General features: G+C 45.5%; 1 protein-coding gene across 5 annotated transcripts in view; it reads right to left on the reverse strand.

The window, feature by feature from the left end:
- The window catches only part of SH3PXD2A (SH3 and PX domains 2A), a 245,885-nt gene that overhangs the window by 177,355 nt on the left and 47,744 nt on the right, over window positions 1-20,786 (reverse strand). The gene's annotated exons all lie outside the window — the stretch shown is intronic.

The raw sequence follows: 20,786 nt of genomic DNA on the forward strand, positions 1-20,786 counted from the left end.
GGATAGGGCCCAGGCAGACAGCTGAGCCTGGCCTTGCTGTCATTCTAAAATTAGGCTCCCAGTTTTTGCTACACAGACGCCTTGTCTCTAATACACAGCCTGCCTGTGCTGGTGTAGCAACAGGTTTTACCTGTCCATCTGAAAGACCACCCTCCTGGCTAAAAGTTCTGTTCAAGCAACCAGATTAAAGCACATCTAATAAAACACCTGCTCTGCTTTAATGGCAGAGGCAGAAAGACCCACTTCCCTGGTCCAGTAAGAAAGAGCTCCTGTTCTCCCAGGGAGGCAGAGATGGGGTTTTGGGGAATATCTTCCACTGCAGTCCCTACATGGAGGGCAGCAGGCAAGCAGGCCTCAGACAGCAAAGCATCCCACAGAACACCAACCCCACGAACGGCCTGAAAGCACAGCTCAAGGTGGGTGTGCTCTCAGCCCAGTATCCTTTAGCATATGGTTTCGTAGCCTAGGAAAGCTGCATGCTGATCTGACATTCCTAAAGGAGCCCTACAATGTATCCTTGGATGATGAGACTGATGGACAAGTGCCACTGAGGCTGAAGACAGCTCAAAGGCCTCAGACAGAAAGATGCATCTGCTCTAGTGACACCTGAATGGACTTGCCCAAAGAAGACCAACTCCAGCCCTGGAAAATGCCAGGGCCTCTCAACTCTCCCATTCACCCTCTGCAACATTTCGCTCTCATTCAGCACACAGTGCTACCAAGACAGAGACCCAAATCTTCACATTCTGTTTCATTTCTCCCCGTGTTTCCTATGCATGATGTCTCTATGATGTTCAATGTCCCTTCCCTACTCAGAAGCCCTGGCTCCCTCAGGCAGGGGGAAGTCCAAAGCTCCTGCCAGCCCCAGGGCTCCTTTCCAACAGACCAGGAGAGACATCTTTCAACTCACAGTCCACAGCTCCTGTGATCTCTGAGGAAGGCAAGGAAGGAAAAGCAAGCAGTAGTGTTACTTGCCCTTGCAGAACCCCTATCTCCTCACCTCAACTGGATCTACAGTTCAATACAAACACACAAAGTGGCAGCAAGAGCTGGGGGAAGGGAGGGGATACTCGTCAATCAGCATTTAATCTCATCAGTGCTACATGTCCAAAGGGAGGCTGTGCAAGTTAAAAGGGTTTTGCCAGCTCAACAGATTTCCTTTTAAAAATATTTTTTTGCTAAGTTGGGGAAAAACAGTCAGAATTTTTTTTTACTGGTTTTGTTTTAAGCACGCAGAATCCTTCTCGTCTTCCACCACACACAACATCTCCAGAGTTTTCACCATATGGCACAGCAAACCAAAGATCAAGAGGAAACTCAGCAGTAGAAGCAACATCTGCGCAGAAGAAGGACTTAAAAGATCCCACATGTTTCCCCATCAGGGAGTCAGCCTGGTAAATAAATAGACCATAGCTTTGCGGATTGTTAGCTAACCCGTTTTTCTGCCTACAGAGACAGATTTTTTTATTGAAAATGGGAAACTTTGTTTTCTTGTAGGTAGAGCTCTGTGTGTCTGAGGTCAGGCATGAGCAGGAGCTTCCTTCAAAGACGAGGGAAAAAAAAAAAATAGAGGGGGAGGGAATCCCCACCTACTGACTTGAAGTTTCACTGTTGCTACACTTTAGCTAGCAAGGCAATTCTCACTTTACTACGTGGTGACTGACTGAAGCTGGAACTGATACAGTCAAATTCCCAGGGTTATTCTTGGAGTTAGATTAGCTTGGCTAATACAAGCCTTTTAAACCACATCAAGTGAGCCACAACATGTATAACTTAGTGCTATTTATCTAAAGGGTGGATATCAGCAAAATAGATACAATAAACTGAAGCTGGAAGAGTTTGGCTAAACTTTCCTAGACTACACTTTCCATCCCAGCTCTTGCCTCCACTGGGAAGGTCTGGGGGAGCTGGGGCTGGCAGCAGCACTCCAGAAGCCATGGAACCTTCAGGATGTTAAAAGTCAAATAAAGTGCAGCAGAAGCAAGGAGCCTTCCTCAGCACTTTCCTGCACCCAGTTCTGCCATTCAAAGCCAATGCACATTAGAGCTAAAGTCCTAGACAAGCGGGGTGCCCTCCCACCCACAGAGAGGGATGCAAAGTGGAAGATGAAGAGGAGATGTATACAGGAGAAAAAAAGCATCAGTGGACTCGAATTAAACATTCCAAAGCTTCCAAAGATGATGGAGTTTCCCATGCCAATGCCTAACATCTCCACTCAGCCCGCCTATGGTAAGAGGAGACAAAGGAAGTAGCTGGGAATGAAAAAAGTTAAGGGCTGAACTACCAAAACTCCTCCTGGTAGGCACAGCCCTTTCCTCACATGATTAACAGACAAAGACCAATAAACAGATTTTCAGTTCTCTTAATTAGATGTCTGCAGAGCATCTGAAAGTCTAAAACTCTTTCGTCTGTGACAAATGTTGTTCCATTAAAGGAAGTTATTCTTGTTATAACTGCAAATGCACATATGATTGATGGAAAAATACCCTTCACTTAACGCCCCAGGTTATTCTGCTCAGACACAGGCAGTTTCTACAAGTTGTTGCTCACGTTTTTGATGTGCAACAGTTAACTTAGGAATAAAACTTGCTAAATCAAAAAGCAATTCTTTCACCTGGAGTAAAATCATCCCAGTATGAAGGCCAAGAAGGGACATCTAGATGCAGAGTCCCAAAGAATTGAATTAGGGATGTAGTTGGCTTTGGGCAGACAGGAAAACACAGCTGGGCAGCACGTTTTGGCAAAACTGGAGGAGCTCAGTTCATCTGCTTACAATGAGGAGGAGCCTCCACTTGCATGGCTGGTGCCCTGAGCATAAAGAAACATGTTAGTTACCATGTCCCTGTATCACAGGGTGGAGGATCCCTTTGGGAACAGGGAGGGCATATGGAAACCAGGAAGTGAGCTTTCCATTCATTCAGGCAGCATGTCTGGAGTCAGGCTGAACAAACACATCTCACTCTCACTTTTGGCACAACAGATGCATTAATAACTCACCACCAAAACTGCCTCTCCAAACTGCTCTGGGTTTGCTACATCTTTCCGACTGAAGTCCTGCACAGTCCTGCCTTCCGTTCCAAGCACCTTCCTTCTTGCTTCTGCCCAAAACTCCTTTAGAAGACCTGCTATAAAACCTTGTGGCCCAGATTATGACTTTCTTGCAGCAGTCACCAAATGGTCATCAATTAATCTCATTAAAAATCAAGGCAATTACTCATGCAAGTTGCTGCTTATTAAAAAGAGAGCCGACTCAAGAGCACTGGCCTACTCCACTCCTTTCTATCTGTACATAAGCATGAAATCACCTGAGTTGCAAGAATGAAATAGGAAGATTTCAGAGTATCAACTCAACCACTTCCCCAAGGCATCTTCCTTCTCAGGTCTTCTGCTTCAGGCCATCTTTACTTAAAATGCAAACATATAACAAAGAAAGAGCCTCTCCTGCACACAAGAACCATTTGTGTTTGCCAGCACCTCTGGTCATTTCACATCAGCTGTGCTGTGAAAATAAGATTCGGCCCCTGTCTGCCTTGCAATGGTAATACCTAGTTAAAAAGTTTAACAAAGAAAAGCAAGCACCCTTTGAGATGCTTCAAGTAGCATCTCTGAGGATGAGAAGCCAAGCAGCTTCCTGATAATTTACTCACTATTTTACCTATCTTGGTTAAATTTTCATGAAACAACACTTCTTTCTGCTGCACACATAAGGACTTAGAGCACCCTAGACTAAGAGGCAACTTCTCTATTGAAGGAGAGGCTTTTACTCTGCTAGGAGCCAACCAGTGCAGGGGACATGAACATATAAATTGTTCAATGGCTTGACCCTGTGGCACTTGTCAGTGGGAACTTTGTTCCTGGTTTGGTTTTGAGGTTTCAGAAGTTTATGTCCAAATCCAACTCCCTAAAATTAATCCACTGAGACAATCACCTGACCTCCACCTATGCCTTATACCATAAACTACAGATGGGTTCCTGCTGGGCTGTTGGTTCCTCCCCTTCCTTCCTTGCAGCAGTGTTAATTCCCCTAGTTAGAAGAATTAAGTTCTCCTCTTAAAATGAGCAAATGAGGACACCCACATAACCTCTTAGTGTGGATATCTTTCTGGTTGCTTTTCAAGTGGATGCAGGTTTGCCATGTGCACAGATAAAAATCAAAGCTCTGCAGGAGGTCAGTGCTGCAGTCATGGGGAGATTTATTTATAAGACAAAGATCCTGACGGTGACTTTCATGCAAGCCCCTTACTTTGGCAAGCAAAATTACATGCACCACTGCAAAATGATAAAGGACTCGGACCTTCTACAGAGAGATATGAGGCCTCTCTCCCTTTCCAGGGTATAATTTACTTGTGTCCCAGAGAAAGAGCAGTTGAAAATCAAACGATGACCAAGAGCACAGAGTTTTTGCAAGGTGCCCCTAGAAATCCCAGCTTGCCACCTTACTCTTGGCCACTCAACTGGTCCCAAGATGACATTTCTTCCTACACTGAATGCCAAGAGACATATCAGCTTCCCTTTTTCCAAGTGCTCATCAGAAAATGCATTTTTCATCAAAAACTATGTAAGCTGATAACAACATTAATTTAGACTTGAAAAGTAAAGTATAAGAGGACTTGAAAGGTAAAGCATTAGAGGACAGTCAGGCATCAGGCACATCCCTTCTCACAAGGCTGATCTGATCTCAGAGTCCCAAGAAGGAAAGAAGGGCTACAGCCAGCTGGAAGACAAGGAAGAGGAGAGGAGGCATCTGTGCATGTATAGGGTTGTGTGCACACTTCTGAGAGAGTCTGCCAAAGAAACTGGAAGAAAAGCAGAGATTCTAGCAGATCTGAAACTAGCGATGATGGAACTCACACCTCAGCAAGAGGGGTTAAGAGCATCTGCAAATCAAAAAAGACTGAAAGTCTCCAATGCAGATAACACAGGTTTAGATGAGAAGGAAAGGTAAGATACTAGAATAGGAGCTATTAATTAAACCCCTGAGGAGCTGCAGTAATTTCCTTTCATTTTGAAGTTGGAAACCAGCTGTGCTGCTTGCTGACGGGATTGATGGTTTCAGCACCATCAGCTACATTTTGAATTATAAACCATGTGACCTGCAAGAAAGGGAATGGCCAGGGTGGGTTTGAATTCTGTCATCTGCCACAGTTTTCCGGTGCATAAACCTCTCTGGTCCTGTCTCTGGTTTTGCACCTGCAAAATGTGAGACAGATTTCAGGTAGGTGGCACAAGATTCAATCAAGAGCCATCAAGGGCTCTGAGCCTTATACTGCAGAGCAGGGGACAGAGACTGAATTCAGAGAACTACACTCACCTAAACCCAGCAAAACAGAAGCAAATGGAAGAAATATTATTGGTGGTTTTCAGATACAATTATCCTCTCATTTGTGGGCTTGTCTATCTATAGCATATTCCAAATCCTGGTTAACCAGGGAATCCAAAGGTGTCTTTCACTTAAGGAAGATGGTTGGTCCCCAGATCCAGAGAATGAATCTCTGGAAATGCTAGGTGACATATCAACATTTAAATGTCAGCAGGTGAAAACAAGCAAGAGAGTGGAGAACACAAGAGACTATCTCCACATATTCACCTTCTACATACTGGCCTAGAGAAGATAATTTCTTCAACTGTTTGGTTTTAGAATAGGTGTTCTGCTAAGGTTAATCAGTGGAGCATCCATGGTGTAAGTGAAAGGACCTCATTTACTCCAGCTCAGGACCATACCTGCTGAGATCAATGACAGGAGATACATGGCAGGGAATGAAACCCTTGCTGCTGGGGCAGATCCCTCCACAACAGACAGCTGTTAGAGAACTTTCTATAGATTTCTCTGAGCTTCTTTTTATTTCTCCCCTGCTTCACCCTCTCACAGGAACAACAAACCAGTTCACTGTCACAGACACAAGACATCAGGAGGCCTGCTTAACACCCATCCCTTCAAAACAGGCCAGAGCAGAGCTGTTCCTGAGCATAACACCAACTAGGAAAAGTTTGGAAAAGATCTTTGGGTGAGGACATGGAATAGACTGAGCCCAGGGGAGCTCATCTGTTAGCCACTCACACACAGAACTGACATCTTACACATCAGAAGGAGGTGGAACTCCATCTCCTCCTAAAGCAGTAACGGGTTCCACAATGCAGCAGGAGTAACTATATCAGGCAGCCAGTGACACTGGCTCCCTTGTGGTGTTACATGATGCCACAGCATGCAAGAGAAGTGCAATAATTCAATCCCTGAGAAGCAGCAGCAACTGCTTTCCTTTTATTTTTAAAGAAAAAAAAATTACAGCGAAAAGTCATCCGGATAACCAGCTGACATGCCTGACAATTACAGCATTATGGGATATGTTCTGAATTAAATATAATGCAATCTGTGAGAAAGTCAAACAAAAGCAGGAAAATGCATATAAAATAAAGAGAACAGACATTTACAGCATGGTATAATCCTCTAAGGGAAAATGCCTTTCTGGGGTCTGAAAATTTCCACAAGAAATCTTGGAAATCTTACAAACCTCTCAGTATCCAAATAAAACAGCCAGGGGAGGAGAAGGCAGGGAGCAGAGACTGGGGGTCTCTCCCCAACATGATCCATCAAAAGAGGGAATGCTGTTTCCCAGCTGAGACATTTGGTACTTTTCATAAAGAAATGCAGCTTTTTCTAAAGGCTCTGCAGAACGAGCCCAGCGTTTGTGGCTAACACAGCCTGGCAAAACATTCTGAGGTGCTGGTTTGGGATGACAGAGGCACTTGGTGCATCTCTGAGGAGCTTCTCAGAAAGCCCACAGTGTCCTTTCACAGAGCAGCTATTGAAGTCTCCTGCCAGAAGCATTTTCTTTCCCCAGTGCTAAATTAAACTGGCCTCATGCAACTTAACCACACTGGAAGATGCTTGGACAAAGGCTACTTCATACTTTTCCATCTATCCATGGTGATTATATGTCCCCTGTTACTCTGGTATCTACAGAGGATTTGTCCCAACAGTATCCTTGGGAAGTGAGGCCATGCCCCAATGCCTGTTTTAGAGAGATGAATGCTGCAGTTATGTGGCACCACAGGGTCATGCAGAGATGTGAGAGCCATGATGATGCCCTGTCCCATCAGGTCAAGTCGCTTCTGGGGAAGGCTCATAATTTTGCGATGGGATGCAAGCAATTTGTTGGATTTTTTTTTTCCAGAGCTGGTACATCCACAGCAAGCCCAGGTACTCAGGCTGCACACCTTAGGCATGTTCTAAAAAGCTCACTGCAGGTTACAGTAAAAATCCTGTCTGGAAGAAGAGCTAACTTCAAAAGATGAGCATCTTTCCTTACATCCTGCAATTTTTCATCCTTACAAAACCCAAGGCTTTAAGTGTTCTTTCAGATTGCACATAAGCAGGAAGAGACGAGTGTGTCCCAGTGAGAGACACTGCAGTAATAGTGACCTTGGACACTCAGCTCTGGCCTTCAGACAGCAGAACTGCATCTGATAGCACTGTCAGAGCAGAGGTTCCAGTTTTAAACACAATGGCAAGTCTAAGAGCTTCACTGAAAGGGAGCAAAGCACCAAGGTCGCTTCCATTAATCACTGCTTCCTATGTCACTTGAGCATTTTAAAAAGTGTTTACTCTCCATCCTTTAAATTTCAACCCTTTCAAGACAATGATGGAAATACAGTGTAGCCCCACTAAGCCTTTAGAGTTTATCGGTTCACAAACCTTACTAGGCTGCTCTAAAGGCCTCAAAATGCAAAAACCGAGAGTGCCTGCCTTAAATTTGTGCAAGTAGGAGCAGCTCAACTCAGCTTAGCCCAGCACAAAGGCTGGAAGGATTGGTAGGACGCTGCAGGGGTTTGAAAAACCCTCAGGTCTTTAAAAAAAAACCCAAGCAGCAGCATCAAACACTGCATTGCAGCTGCAAGCAGGGTGCTTGAGGAGGCATCCCAAAAGCAGCACAAGGGCCATCAGCAGAGTGGTACCAACTGCATCCTTACTGTTAGAACACACGCCAAATATCGTCAGCATGATTTCCAGGCTGTTTTGGTTTTACCACTGTTTTGTTCAGTGCTGTCAGATCATCCAGGGAACCAAATTCCTGGTCTGTAACATGACAGATTTAGGATGGCATCTTGTGGGAATGAGGGCTGGCCCTTCATTAATGGGTCCCCTTGTTTGCCAATGTATCACCTGGCTTCCAGCAGTCCCCAAAAGGGATGTCAGAGCTGGAGAGTCACACTGGTCATGCAATTCCCTCTTCTACCCTTCCTTACTCCTCTCTCTTAAAGAGATAACAGTGGATTTTCATGGGTGTTTTAAGTGGTGACTATCAGATAGCCAGACCCCATCTTTGCAAACTGATTTTGTTTGAACTGGTGCAAAGCATAGCACAGAAATTCTCTGAAACCAAACTGATACCCTGGATGGTCACTGAACTTGTACCCACAGAATCCAGCCTTAGAGAGTCTTCTAAGTTGCTCACATAGTGCTGACCATAGTTTTAACTAAACCCTGTTGAAAACACACCCTCATTTAAATTGGTAGAATTTTATGAGTCTGCAAGAGTGCTTCCCTGCTCTCACTGCTAAGAGAGAGATGAGATTTTAGCTCCAAATGTATGAAACTTAATCCCTGTGTTTTCATAATCTACATCTTCTCTACAGCCTGTTAGTTTTGCTTGATATATTGTCCCCTGGAAACCATGAGTAACTTCAATATTGAAAACAGAAACAATAGCTCTGAACACAATGGCACATTTTACTTCACAAACTCCATCTGAAATGGTATCTGCTCATCTCTGTAGGACACTTCTCATAGCTCTGGGGAGAGCATCTGCCAGAGGAGAGCGACCGCCCAGCGCAGTACAATGAGGAATCCGTGCCAAGCACAACATAACCACAGGTTTTAACTCCATGCTGGGAAGAGACTCCTTTGTCTTCTTTTCTTCCTCTCTCCCCACCTCCAAACCCCAAGATGTTTTGCCTGCGTATCTGGTTCCAAACACATGTGTATCCCGTCTTTGGCGGGATTTAGAAAGGAGTACAGACAACAAATCCCACCACCTGAGCAGGCAGAGGGAGCTGCACAGATGTAACAGATACCTTTCTGCAGGCCTCCACGGAGGTAACAAGCAGCCAGCAGGACAGGAGGTCTCCAAGAGCTCAGAGGCAGATGACAGCTTTACACCCAAGCCCTAGCACAGGCCCTTCAGCTCAGGCACTGCCCAGGCTTGGGTGCCGTGCTGGCATCTCTCCAGGATGCTCATGTGGCACATGGGGACAGCAGAGGTGGTCAGTGCATGGGAAGGGCAGATTCCAAAAGCACTGGCTGACCAGTTGGGCTTGCAATGCAGGGAGGAAAGGATTTACACACTGGAATACAATGTGAGAACAAACAATCTGTCTTTATTGGTGCCTACTGTAATGGCATTTCAGAGACTGGTTTCTCTCTGTAGACTTATTTCTGTACAGGGAGGACAAAATTCATGGGTATCTGTTTTAATAAGCCCTCCCATCACTAGCCCAACCACACAACACAGGCACCTGAGCTGCACAGTCAGACCCACTCCAGCTCCTTCTGATCCCTGCCCCAACATGCAGCATGGACAACTTTCTCCCTTTAAAAGCAAAAGGGGAATTTGGGTGACGTTTGAGTTCATAAAGTCCATGCCCAGAAAGAGAATCCCAGGAGACTCAGGACTAGAGCTGTCCCAAAGGGCTCAGTACTCTACAAAGGGAGGCAAGAACTGAAATCTTATTTTTGTAACTACAAGTCTGCTTGAGGACTTTCATTAATTTAATTGAGAACAAAAGCAAACCCTGGGAAAGGAGACGGGCTTGGCCGGCGGCCACAGCGGCTGCGTGTGCTGCTCAGAGCCGGGTGGGCACTCCCAGTGTTTACAGGGCTCCGTGTTACGCTCTGCACACCCCAGCCCTACCCTGGGACTTCCATTCAGATAAAAATCATCCATCTCTGGATGCATTCCTTGTGGACCAGATGCTGTTCTGTGTATCATACCAACTAATCACATGCACTTCTTGGCAGAGTATGAAAAGCATCGATGGAGGTCTCTGACAACAGTAGGGGTTATTTTGGTCTTTTTTTATCTCAGTAGCTTTTAAGTGGCACAGGCATGTTGTCAAGAAATACTGTCAGGGCTGTGACTTTTCCAAACTTGCAGATGAGAAAACTGCTACAAGTTGTGAAGGATAAAGAGCAAATGGAGGCAGATGCTTGCATCCAGGAGGAGATAGACTCCTTCCAGCTCTGTCCTTCCACAGGAGGTTTCCTGCCTAGTGGCATTTGCATGACCTGATGGTGAGAGCATGGTCAGCAGCACCAGGTGCAAGAGGCACCCAGCACATTGTTGGCCACCACAAGCAGCACAGTGCTGCCTTGAAAGCCAGAGCTGTTGTGCCCACCCCTGTCAGGGCAGCAGCAGTTTTAAGCCAAGGGAGGCCACAGGGCCATGTGGGCTGAGCACAGTACCCATGGGTTCATAGGCAGTCAGGTACATATCCGGCTCCTCAGTGAGCTCTCCTCTGGCAGATGCTCTTTCAGTAACACGAGGAGCAGTGCAGCACCAGGAACCCTTGTACTTAACTAGGCATGTGCTCTGTCACAAAACAAGAACACAAGTATTCTCCAGCCTGCCTGGCCACACATGCAAACCATGGTGGCCAGCTGAAGGGTGCACACTGCCTGTGCACTGATTCAAGATGTGCTTGGGTGATTCAAGGAAAGGGTGCTGGGCAAAGCTAGTCACAGGAAATTGTAGCCACAACTCATCACATCCAGCAGCTCCTTCCCAAATATTTCTGAGGGGAAGGTGACCTACAAACTACTTGATGGGCAAGCTAATGACCATCCAGGACATCCAGCAGTGATAATGCAGATTTCTATGCCTTTCCATATCTTGTGACCAGCTTTAGAAGCTGGATGGGGCAGACAGGCAGGGCAAACAAGCATGACAGTCATTTGTGCTCTGCTGGGCTCTGTGCAGACACCCAGGACTATTTCTCCCCCTCCTTGTGGATTTGCACTTGTCTGTTCTCTCCTCCTCTCCATCACACAAAGCCACAATAAAGGAACATCAGAAAGATGTCCAGACTGTGGAAACATCCTCAAAAACGTGCTGAAAAGTCCAAGCCTAGCCAACAAGCTGCAGGTACCACACAGCTCTCTTCTGCCCTAGCCCCTGGCTCAGACAGGAAATTAATATTTCACAGACTCCTCTTGAAATTGCATTAAGATATTTTGTCACTGAAAGTATCCAGGAAGACACTAACTTGCATCAAAGAGATTCAAGCCATAGCCAAGCCTGTAATTCCCCTATGAGCAGCAGTCAAGCTGTCTGATGGCACTGCCTTATGACACCTGGCTGCTGGTTTTGAAAGCCCACATGATCCTTGTGTACTCCATAGGGTTATCTATCTTTGGCACTTCAGCATTATGGCTGTAAGGAATCAGGTCTAGAGAACTGCCATCTGCAGAGCCCAGCACTAGAAACTCAATTAAATAAATAAAAAGATACTGAGAAAGAAGTGAAATAAGGAGGAGGTGGGAAGAGGAATGACACATCAACTGCTTTCTACTGGGCACAAGCAACTTCAAAAACTGATTTCTATGTATGCACCCTGCTGAGAGTAAGAAAAATATCAGAGCACAGAATGGTCCATTTTCCATCAGAAAGCAAGACACCAGCCTCATCAAAGCACAGCTACTGCAACCCTCCCTTTGTCATCAAACATGGGCAGAAAAGGCATGGGAGGGCATCACTCCCACGGCCAGCACAGAGAATGCTCTTTGCCAGCAACACAGATGCAAAGTTATCTTGCTTAATTAGGGCTTCCTTTGGCTCAAGTAACTGACCAAATAAATTACACTACCAGACACACACATACACACAAATAACTATTTTGCTGAGCCAGGTGCAGACAATTGCTTCTAGCCCTTCATCTGGAACTGATGCATGTCTCAACATGAGGTCAGATGCTAGAGAACATTGTGCTGGCCAAGAACGAAGGAAAACCTGAGAGTGGCTGAGGAACAACAGAAACAAAACTCAGAAGAAATTTTTTCCACCCTAACAGGTGCAGAGATGTGATTAAATGTGCCTCAAAACTCAGGCTTTCAACACGGCCTGAGCGTCACACTGCAGATTCGAAATGGTCAAGGGGGCTTTGAAATCCCACCCCTGCTTTGAACCCTGCAGATCAGTATCAACCTGGAGAAGGATTTGAAGCCAGAGGAAGATGCTCATGTTTCGAAAGCAAGCGCCAGCAGGGGAAAGGGGAGGCAAAGGGGCTGTTCTCCATTACAAGAGAAACTGCAACAGCACTTGGGCAGGTGCTCCCCTGCCTGAATGTGGGACTGAACAGCATTAAACACTGCAAGTACAATAGAGACTTGAAAACAAAAACAGATTTCCTTTCCTAACCATACTGAGACATTGCAACAAGGTAAACTGCCAGACAGCTTCATTTGCCTTCCTGTTAAAACTGAGCAAAGGGATAGGATTCAAACACCAATTCTGCTAACAGATGGGCTGACACTGTAATAGTATCTCATCTTCTTAAAAGCATCTCTCAAATGTCAGAGGTAGAAAAAGAAGTCCAGACTTCATATCCTGACTCTGAATGAGTCCCTTGAGGTATTGCTTCCATATTTGATCCACGCAGAAAGAACCTATTTCTATCATCAGATCGGAACATTGAGAAAGAAGGAAAAACTGAGATGAGGAAGAGATACTGCTGGAGAATTATGGGGTTGATTCTGAGTATAATGCTGACTTGCAGGAGTCTGACAGTTCTGGGACACGTGCAGGTGCCCTGTGTGCCTACAAGCAGATTAAAAAAAAAAAAATCAATGTAACTATTCCAAAAAGCAAGAGAAAGAGCCAATGTCTGCAAAATCAATTATTTCTAGGATGCAGAGGCCACTTTTCCATGCTTCGGTGAGGGTTTTTTTATGATGCCACTGAATTTTCAGGCAAACTGAATTCCCTTCCCAAGAAAACCTCTCTTACACTTGCCTCCCCAGCTGGGGAGTCTCCAGGGGCCATTATGGCTCCCCACTGATAGCAGTGAGCATACAATGATTATGTAGTTAAGGAGTACCTACAATTGGCTTATTCTTTACTGAGAGGGTGGTCAAACACTGGAACTGGCTACATAGAGGTATGGTTGATGCCCTAAGCCTCTCAGGAATTAAAAGGTATTTAGACAATGCCCTTAATTGCTTTAATTTTTAGTCAGCCCAGAAGTGCCCAGGCAGCTGGACTACATGGTAATTTATGTCCCTTCCAACTAGAATATTCTGTTCTAATAATTAAGGCCTATAGCATGGACATACAGCAAGAGTTTCTCTATTTCAAGATTATGACAATCTCAGAAGATGAGAATTTTCTGTAAACTTTTACTGTCCTTGGAGCAGAACCCAATACCCAGGACTGAATTTAAAATCCCACATGGAATTTTAAAATTATCAGTCTAAGTTCTTGACATGACCACAGCTATCGTTGCATCTGGATACCTGACAGCCACAAGTTAACTTATCCTCTCAAATCCATGGGAAATGAACTCTTTCAGAACATGGAATCCAAAGGAAAAATCTCTAAAACCCAACTCTCCTGTTTTAGTCAGGGCAGGGAAAAATCAGAGTATTATGTCTTGCAGCTCTTATGGTGCTTGCACTGCCTGAAGAAAATCAGACAAAAGGCCAATATATATTTTGTGTCTTTAGACTAAGAATTACAGTTTGTACCAGTAGAAGTAGGAGAGATCATTGTTAAACTTGCCACCCCAGTGGAGAAAAAGAGCCCCAGTGCTGGTGGGCTGGAGCACTGGAAGCTGTGCCTGAAATCTTCCCTGCATGGAGCTGTAGCACCCGATCTCCCAAAGGCAGGACACAGCCACTGTCCAGCACAAGTGGTTCAATCTTGAAGTCTGCCTTCCCAGTTGTCCCCATCTCCCTTCCTTACATTGGTAAAATACTGCTGGCAATGTAAGAACACCCTGATTTCAACAGAGCTCCCAAACTTAACCATCATGGTGAGCAAAGGTGCTATAGTGTTATATCTTTCAACTTATCTTGCAGCTTCTTGTGCCTTTTCTAGCCCCTAACACCAGACAGATGTAGTTTTGCTCAGAGCTGGTGTGTGCTACTGAAATACAAATAAATGAGCAGGCCATTATGAGGGAAGGAAAGAGTTAGTTTTCCATTCTGAATATTGACTTATCTGAGAGCCTGGTGTATTTGAAATCAATTTTTTGAAATATATTTAAAGGGCTCTCTTTTATAGAGGGACTTTGTAATGATGTGGAAAATTCACAGCTCCCAACATCAAGTCATGGGTGGAGGGAGTCTGGAGTATGAAGTAAAAATAATGTGGTTGTTTGCAGAAATTAGCAGCACCAATTTAAATGCACACTCTCCTCCCTCCTCAAATAATCACCCTGTGAACAGAGGTGGTTTATGGAGCCCTCTGGAAAATGTTCCTCATGGTCTCCATTCCAGACCCAAAATAAAATGCATTACATTGCAGCAAATACTTCACCAGGGCGCTGCTCTTTTCCCCCAACCCACGCCTCCCATTTGTTGCTAATTAAATGAAACAGCAGGTGCTCAGGCCACAAGTGCAGCAGGGCTGGAGCGAGTGCAGTGATTAAACCCCCCTGGAATGTCTTCTTGGAGAGCTGCATCTTTCCAGGGACCGGGCTCTTGGAGGAAAGATGAGATTAGGGGCGAGGGCTGGGTCAGTCTTTGGCTGTGAGCTCCATGATTAGAGGGTGCTTTCGAAGGACAACAGATCACTAGAAACATCAGGGCTCTGAGCTGGCACTTCTGTTTAGCCAAGCTACCTGCCCAGCATCCCTGCTAGCACAGGGTGCACAGAACAGAGCGTGCTCTGCCTCTGGGCTGGAGACATCTCCTTTCTCCCAGCTGAGAACCATCATAACAATGCAGAGCAGCCTCCCCATGCCAAGGCATGTCTGGGCACCTCAAATCTTCAAGCAAAGATTAGCAATGCAGTCCCTGAGGCAGGAAGCCATCCCAGCCTAGCCCTGGGTGAGGCTAGGGAATGGATGCATCACAAGCCAGTGTCAGAGCTGGCCAGGAGAGTTATGGGTTGTGTCTGAACACATGACACACCAGGTCATGCTAATGAGAAGTTCCCAGTTGCCACCCAGAGCAAATGCCTGCAAGCCCAGAGAACAATTTTGTAAGAGTAACTCACTCTTTGGGATGTGTCCTTAGCCCATGACTCCTGGCACATCCATTTACCTGCTGCCTCTGTGTTGCAATCTCATCCACGAGGTACTCTGGGGACACAGCATGGACTGAATCCCCCCAGTTCCTTCACACGAAGTTTCACCTCCAGAGACCAGAAATCAAGCAAAACAAAAGGCAAATGCTGTTGACAGGGCAGACACAGGGCTGTTAAGAAATGGACAGGCGTGGAGCAAGAGGCATTTAGAGGCAGCCAGAGCTGAGCAGCCCATCAAACCAGCTCTTCCTGCATCCTGCTCTGGGGCCTCCTTGTTTTGCCACATCTCCCTCCCATTCCAACATTCCAGTCTCACCCAGGTGACTTCCCATGGAGACAGGATGGGATAACTGTAATCATCCAAAGGCCACCAGTGCATCTTAACTCAGGGGGACCCCAAACCAGTTACCAACTGGGATAGCATGGTACAAGCTCAGAAATAAATTCCTCATCCCTTTCACAAATTCCATTTCCAACCACAAGACTCCATAGAACCAGGACATAATTCCAAGAACAAAAAACACTATTTATATTTCTGCTGAGCACTTAACTTCAGTTTGGTCGCTCTGCTGATGTTTCACTTCTTCACCAAACCCTGTCAGAAATGGCTGGGGGATCAAGGGGAGGAGAGGGAACGTGGTCATTACGGTCTGGCTTAGCTACTGTAATATAGCTAACATTGGGCTCTGTTAAAAACACTCCAAACCATAGACTTCAAAGCATTTCACAAATATTAATGAATAAACTTTCTCCAGGAGGGCTGATTATAGCCCCCGTTTTATGGGTGGATATTTCCAGATAACCTTCCTGCCACACCAGAAGTTCCCCTTGCCCTCTTCCACACCACAGACTCCAAGCTCCTAATTACACAAAAAAACATTTCCACATTAAGGCAATGAAATATATTTTGACCTAAGAGTGGAACAGGATTCAGCATGAGGTTTCCTAACAACAACAGGCAGGAACTGACAGCCCAGTGCTCCTGCAGCTCACAACACACCCCTGCTCAGCTGGATAATCCAGGGCTCTCCTACACCCAGAACCAACCTGAAACTTCATAGGACTCCTGTCTACCCTGGAAGCACCTTTTGCAAACTTTTCCCTTTACAGAAGGATAGCCAGGGACCACCTTTATGGAGCACATCACTTGCTCCATCTACCTTATTCCCAGAACCCAATGGCAAATGAATCTCTACTACCTCCTGAAGCATCAAATGCTAAATCCTTACGTGCAAGCAACCAGCACCCTCTAACCCTCAGCATGATAACACAATGAGGTAACACAGCCTCTGAGCACAAGGCAACAGAGGTTTTTGCAAAGCTGCACCAACAGTTACCAACACACCAGAAAACTACCAGACAACCTGGACTAGTTACAAGGACACAGGTGTTCAGCATGTGCCATCCCACAATGTACTTTCTTCACCAGGAAGACATGCCAGTTTTGTTCACACAGCAGCACATCACTCTAGTGACCAGGAAAAGCCTGGACTTGGATATCAAACATTCCCAGATGACAGAGAGGCCACAACATTCCAACTCACTGTCAAAAGCCAGAGTTTTGCCAGATAAAAGGAAAAGTCTGTGAAATAATTTTTTGGTCCAGGTGGATAAGGTGTATTCCCTTCTAAGATAAAACTTAGATCATTAAATTCAACCTAGCCCTTTGAAATATTTTTTCCCTATTATCATATTACTTAGTCCTTTCCTGGTTTGCTTTTTAACTTCTTCCCATTTGGCATTTTCCCCTCTCTTTCACAATGTTTTTGTGGTTTGTCCTTCACCTCTCTCAAAACACCTGGCTGAAGGGAGCAGCTCAGCAAGTCTCACTGGTTTTCTTAACACACCCTTTAAAAAATAAATGCATCAAGACCCAGACACATGGTTCTGATGTTACCTCTGTTTGTAAAAGCACCACTAAATCGATTAGGATCTGCCCTTGACTGACCTGGTGAATCAGAGACACTCCTGCATTGACACTTATGCCTTAAGAATTGCTTTAATATAGAGCTCTACTTGTACTATAGAATTACAGAAATTATCTTAAACACACTGTAATGCTTTTCTCAGCCTCTGCTTAGTCCTTTGCGAACTTGTTCACAGCTCCTGAAATCAAGAACTTGTCAGCAACTGTTGAAGTGCAAACCTCCTCACTGGACTAGAACTCCTTGCTCTGCTATCTTTGAACCCTCAGAAGGTCCCAGACGGGATGGCTTAAAAAAACTAGTTATGGCCACTTGGGTCGATGCTCAATGGCAGGTGTGGACTCAGCAGGCTGCCAGCCAGGTCAGTGCCAAAGGATCTAATATGCTGTAAAAATTCAAGTTCTCTCTTTTTAAATGAAAAAGCAAAAGGTGGAGAAAAAAAATCTCTCAGCCCCTTGGCTGAATGCTGTTCAAACAGGGCACCCAGGAAGGAGTGTGCACAAAGCTGTGCTTCCCCAGAGCATCACAGTCCTGCTTTTTGCGTGACTTCACCATGTATCTTCTCAACTCTGTGGGTTTTACTGCCCTGACCGCTCCACTTCAATGCTTCCCCTGAAGAGAGGGAAGTGGAAATTGCAAAAGGCAGTTCTGCAGTGGGAATACTTGCATTTGCACGAGACATGAAACTGCTCTGGTTGCAGAAAAGGAGAACCATGCTGCGACTCGAGCAAGCAGGAAGGGAATGGGGGAAAACAAACTCCCAACTTCATGCTCCAAACATTGATGGTAAAAAGATCAGTCATTCAGATGCTATGGGGAAGAAACAAATAGCACCCAGCACTCATAAATAAGGCTGGGGTGAGCCTGATCAGGAGCCTTCCCTATGGCAGGCAGGACTGGACACAGTCCACAGTGAAAGAGATGCCAGCTGATGCTTTTCTGTGTCCTGTAAGCAAACCATGGTGTGACAGGACCAAGAGCTACTGCTCCTTCCAGGCAGGGCCTTCCCACATCTGAGCCTGTCAGAGCAGAGCTGGGAAGGGTGAGATGACATGGAAAAGAGCCCTGACAGAGCCCTGCATAAACTTTCCATTATGGCTGGGCAATTTTCTATTTGTACTTAAATGCAATAATGTAAATAAACTCCCCGTAACCCTTCCAGGGCTATTTAGGACGCTTGCGAAAACAAGCAGCTCCTCTCATCGCGAGCCAAGGGATGCGAACACAACAGGCACTTCTCATCTTGGTCTCCACACACTTAATGAAAGTGAAGGATTGTATTCCCTGCACAAAAGCAGAATTGTGTTTCAGGGCCAGGGGTGTGAACTCCATGCAATTTTCTGGCAGTATAAATAATTGAAAGCTGAGTATGATTAGGGGAGAGCGACAACATAGTGCAGGGGGTAGAATTGTCATGAACGAACTTTCGGGGCTGCGGTGCTTCAGGAAAAAAAAGGCCATGGAAAAATTCCACCCAGGAATTTAATTTTTACACAGATGTTCCAGAAAAAAAGTTAAAAGGTTGATCTTGATCTCTGGTAAGAGGAAACATGCTAATAAAGTGGCACTTGGAGAATTTGCTGCCTGTGTGAGGCCAGCAGCCCGAGCTGTAGCTTTGGCAGGGCCTGGTCTCACAGCCAAGCCACTCTCCTGGGTTTTATTGTTCCAGCAAACAAAACCTGGAACAAGGGTAGCAAACAAGTGGGCTGCTCCCAAGGCTGAGCTTAAAGTCTTGCTGTGGAGATCTATGAGGAGAGCTTCCAACACCAAAATAATGGAGATGGAGGAGGGATAACACAGGAGATATACACTGAGCCTGTATGCACTCTGATGAAGAAAGGCTTTTAGCCCAGTTTTTATCATGATTCTGCATAATGCCTTGTATGAGATACTGTCCAAGCACAAAATCAGCATGTCTGGGCTCCATACCAAAGCCTTCCACCATGCTTCAGAATTTCTGGCAATTTCAGGCATGTTTTTAGATTTCCATTAGCACCACAACCTTGCAGGGACTCATGTTCCTGATACATTGGATTTTTAACATGTAAAGCAACCAACAGCTATGAAAATAAGTCTGTATCCTCCACAGCTGGTACAAGTCAATTCAGTTCATTAGGAAGAACTTGTTGCTTTCCCTCTCTGTGGCTGTATCCAGGAGAGCCCTTACCACAGCACAGGTCCTCCAACATCCTCACAGTTTCCCAGCCAGCGATAAGCGGGGGATGGTAAGAACAACTTACATACACCAAAACTTTAGAAAGCAAGGGAATAATTCCAGAAAATAACACTTTTGACCAATTTCACTGTTTTCAGTGCCTGCTAGAGGCAGATCACATACAGTTAAAAGGACACAGCTAAGAAGTAAACAACCTCTTCATGAGCTCCCAATATTTCTTTAAAAAACCCCAAACAAAACTCATTACCCTAACTACATACAGAGCCCAGACCACCAAGACAGAGCGGCATGGGTATCACCTCTGTTCTTGCCTTGCTGCTGTCACATCCTGAGGAGGTGGCTAAGCCACCACCTCACTTTCTAAGGTCACCCACGTCCTGGCCATAGAGGTGGATTGGTGCTGAGCAGCAAATATTTCCCTGTAGCCACCCTGCAGGAGATTCCCATGCTGCAGATTAGGGACAATATTCAAGTATCAGCTTTGTGCTCCAACAGAACCCAAGTGAAGAAGCACAAAAGGGAGGGTTCCCATAGGCTGGGTCACCTCCTCAGCTGTGGGTTCTTTGCCATGGTCATTCAGTGCACCTCTTTTGTAGGTTGGCAGGCACTTTGCCATTTCCTCATCATGGCCTCATCTTTGATATGTAAAGTCTCTTTAAAAACAAATACTGGAAGCTGAACAGATTGTTTTGCCAAGCAAACTTTTAAATCATTATGGAAATTAGAATTATAACAATTCTGTTTATTAATTGAACACAAAGATACTGCCCCAAGCCAGTTGGTATCCTAAGGCACTGAAGGTTAAAAGGACAAATGGTATTTAGATAGCTTTTAAATCAGCAGAGACAACCACTCTGAGCTCAATAACCATGTCAGCCATTAATTTTTTCCCAGGGGCATCTCAGTTCCCCTGGAAAGGCCTGTTACAAGCTTACTGCTGGGCTATTTTTCTGAGAGCAGGCATTGAGGGGTCTCCTACTGAAGCCAAATCTTGCAAGCATGGCTGCACCAGGAGCTCCAGCACAGCTGCCAAAACACAGGAGGCACAGTCAGCCCTCACAGACAGTGCAGGGCTCCTCCTGGAAATCTGGTTTTCTGCATCCCCTGCAAACCTTGCACTGCAAGTTTGTCCATGCACTGTCTGGGATAACAACAGCAAACAACTGGCCTGTGTTTACTCAGAAGAAAGGATGTGCCATTTCTCCCCAAGGAGCCAGCACTGACCTTTGGGAACAGACGTGTTGACAGACCCATGTTCAGATTTCCTCTGAATTTTCCCAGTCTTGTTTCAGTTTCAGTAATGCTCTTAAGAAGGCTGTTTATAACTGAAACCCTATAGCTACAGCTGAAGTAACTCTATCCCCACATTTCCAAGATAATCAGGGATGTCCCTAAAGCCAAGCAATGGGTCTGAACCTGATGGGTCAGATATGGATCCAGGCCCCT

Source organism: Taeniopygia guttata, chromosome 6, assembly GCF_048771995.1.
Source record: "Taeniopygia guttata chromosome 6, bTaeGut7.mat, whole genome shotgun sequence".
Lineage (NCBI taxonomy): Eukaryota > Metazoa > Chordata > Aves > Passeriformes > Estrildidae > Taeniopygia > Taeniopygia guttata.